The 3,362-nt window shown below is 40.1% G+C and overlaps 1 long non-coding RNA gene across 2 annotated transcripts; it reads right to left on the reverse strand.

Annotated features, from left to right (window-relative positions):
• Window positions 1-231: 231 nt before the first annotated feature.
• Window positions 232-1,970, reverse strand: LOC311142384. 2 transcript variants are annotated; one of them, XR_014614293.1, is made up of 4 exons: window positions 1,730-1,970; window positions 1,555-1,611; window positions 956-1,252; window positions 232-817 (listed from the first exon to the last, which is right to left on the reverse strand). It is a non-coding gene; the product is annotated as an uncharacterized lncRNA (long non-coding RNA). The 2 variants fall into 2 exon arrangements; XR_014614294.1 differs by having other exon boundaries at window positions 1,555-1,614.
• Window positions 1,971-3,362: the final 1,392 nt, after the last annotated feature.

Raw genomic sequence — 3,362 nt, forward strand, 5'->3', positions numbered from 1 at the left:
TATGCACAAGGCAGTAGAAATGGCATGTTTGAAATGAATGAGAAACTCTCTATTAAAGCATCCAGCTTCTATGAAACATGACAGTGTCCATTCAGCTAACCTGTCTAAATAACATAGGGATTTACATTATAGTTACATAGTGCAAGTTACCATACACAAGGCCTGTTACAAGCACCCATTGAAATGGTAATAGTTTAACAGTAATTTAAACACCTTCCCACATTCAACAACTTGTGGTTAGGAACAAAGTGCTTCTGAAAACTTAGGAACAATAACAATCCCTTTAAGTACTGTTTATCTCTTTTCCCTGTCAATGAGAGCAGAGTATTAACATATATCATCAACTGTTATCCCAAAAAAATGTGACCATAAGTAGCAAACATATGCTCATTAATAGCCCTCAATTATACATAAACATACAAACATGTGGGATCTACAGTCGAGCCTATGTGGCATGTTTGTACAAGAACCAACAATATAAATCATTTAAGGAAAATAAAATAATATGAACATGAAACCCACAGATATTAACACTATCTGAGGAGAAGCTGATTGAAATTGGAATTGAATGGTACCTGAGCTACAGTTGGCATGCTCTAGTTCTATCTATTCATCTTCCTTTTTAATGCTACATTTCTGTTGTGGATGTACTATTTGATAGCAACCCAGTCTCTGTCTTTCAGAGCTACTGGCTCTGCTTGGAGGCAGGAGTCACAGTCCTTTTTACCTGGTATTCTGCAGCTTGTTATGAAATTAAGCAAATGCCGCTCAACAGCTTTCACTTCATCACCTGTCCACTTGCTTCTCACCTTCACAGCTTTCATAAATGGAAACAAAATACAACTGATTAACAATGAGCTCTGCTAAAGTGACAAATGGAGGATATGATACAAATGATTCTAGTTAGTAGTTATATGATGTTATCAATACATGTGAATACAAAATGCTTACTAACCTTGCTTTCCTTTGGAGCACTTTGAGGATGCTTGGGATGTGACTATTTTACCATGTCTTGGTTGTGTGTTGCTCATGTGTACGTTATCCAAGGTGGTTGACTCAGGAGTGCCCTTCATGTTGTCCAGGGTGGTTGACTCAGAAGTGCCCTCCATGTTGTCCAGGGTGGTTGACTCAGAAGTGCCCTCCATGTTGTCCAGGGTGGTTGACTCAGAAGTGCCCTCCATGTTGTCCAGGGTGGTTGACTCTGGTGTTTGCCTCAGAAGTGTCTGGTCCCTAGAAGTCTCTGTTGTTGAGCCTTTGCAAAGTAATAATGAATGTGATTATGTTCTATGAGCTTCATGACAATACGTTTGCTTGCTTGTATTATTCACTGTAAACAACCTCAATGTCAGGCAATATGCAATTCTACATTAGATATTAACTGATATTTGAGATATAAACATAAACTGATTGCAAATCCATAAATGTGGAATTACTTATCACCACCAATGTGATTGTTAAAAAACAGATAGAGGATCATTTCGATAATCCCCACAGAAATGTGCATTTATGTGACATAACTTAAAGATATTACCACATATATACAAGTCAGGATACCTTTGCATTGATGTAGGTCAGCAATGGTTTCTTCACTGGAATCATCATCACTCATTTCTACTTCATATGGTTGGGTAAAAAACATTTACGGCCAATTATTTAAATTAAGGACTAACAACACTTATAATAGTTATATTTGAAGTGGCTAAAAACTATATTTCAAACAAAATTTTACCTTCAGGATTGACCTCAATGTCATCCAGCCCTTTCCCCTGCAGGTAAGGCAGTCTTCCTTTTTCGATTGCTATCAACAGTTTGCTGACTTTTGCGAGCTGCAGGGTACTCTCTGGAAGCCGATAGAATTCTCTATGGACACGGATGTCATGTCCTAGAAAGGTGGCAAGTTGATCCATTTCATTTTCTTTGAGGTTTAGTAGTGTGGACAAAGTGGCGACTTGTTTCCGCAATCTTGTTGAGGTGAGGGAAAGGACACCTGGCCGTGTAAACATGTACACATTTTCTTTGTGGACTTGACACTATTTTCTGCTTATCATGAGGAGGTCCATAGCAGTGATCATGTCAGGGGTTAGAAGCACTGGAACCTTTCTTGACCTTTTACCTCGAATCTCAACTCTCTCAAAGTGCTCTGCAAGCTTCCTCTCGAAGTCAGTAAGGCCCCTCACAATGTCTGGATTCAGCTCCGTAAGATCCCTGGATGTGAAAGACTGAAGCTCCATTTTTGAAACTTCCCCTTCCCTCCTTCTGTTAAATAGTACTACCTGCATCAAAGTCACTTTAGGAAGATTTCCAAAGCTTTTGCTGTTGGGTTCTTCCTCAAGGTCCTTCATACACTTAGCACGCTCAGTAGCAAGAAACGTGTGCAGCACCGACACATCCTCTATAAAGGGTCAAACCTGTGGTTTATTCCATTTGGCTTGTTGAAGTGTACCCAATGCGGCAGCTGAAATGGACTCTGTCCACTTTTTCTGATGGAAAGTGGCAAATTGCTTTGCAGACTCTGCAACAGCAGGGCGATTTGCAGTGATGGCATTGCATTGAATAATGCCTGCAACTTTGGCTAAACTGTGTCCCAATTTCAAAGCCAATGATGGGATTTTATACGAGTTGCTTTCAACATCATAACCAGCAACATATCTTACTGCCTGTATCACATGGGGAAAGTTACAGGGCATAACAAGGACTTCGGTGCTCTTCAAAGGTGTTATAGCCCTTGCCGTTATCAATAGTCTTGCCATCACTCTAATTTTTTGGCGTATGTAGTCATTCCTTCTCTCATATGGTTTCCTGTAATTCAACAGTGACTCGCCGATACAAAGGAATTCAGTTTCACTCCTTACAACCGAGGAAACGTCATCCTGGTTCATTTCACAAGCAATCTTCCAAACAGTTTCCTTAACTGAGTCAGGTCTTGGTAAGTGCAGTTGAATCCGTTTTCGCCCAACTTGAGGCTCTCCCTCAACAGACTTCTTCGGGCAGTTTCTCACATGTCTCCATAGGGAATTTCTTGCATACAGTCCTTCGCAAAATTTGCAGTCACGGTAGTCATCAGATGGTTTTGCATTACTAGGTCTTTTACAGGCAACCATCTCTCCAGTGCCACAGCTTGCCACTTCAGTATTATGGTCAAAGTTTCATCTCTTCTTAAGAGAGCGTAACAACTCTCTTCTTTTGCGGGATCCTTTATTAAAACTGAAAGCCATTGCAACATCAGGCTTTTCACTGTGGATGGATTCGAGGTGTCTTGCCAATTTATAAATGGCCTTTTTACAATAAAGACAAAATTGCTTCTTGTTGTACTTGCTTCCTTTTGCTGTTATTGACAAAGGTGTGACATTTATGGAGCTTTT

Source organism: Coregonus lavaretus, assembly GCF_964263955.1.
Source record: "Coregonus lavaretus genome assembly, chromosome: 2".
NCBI classification, from domain to species: Eukaryota; Metazoa; Chordata; class Actinopteri; order Salmoniformes; family Salmonidae; genus Coregonus; species Coregonus lavaretus.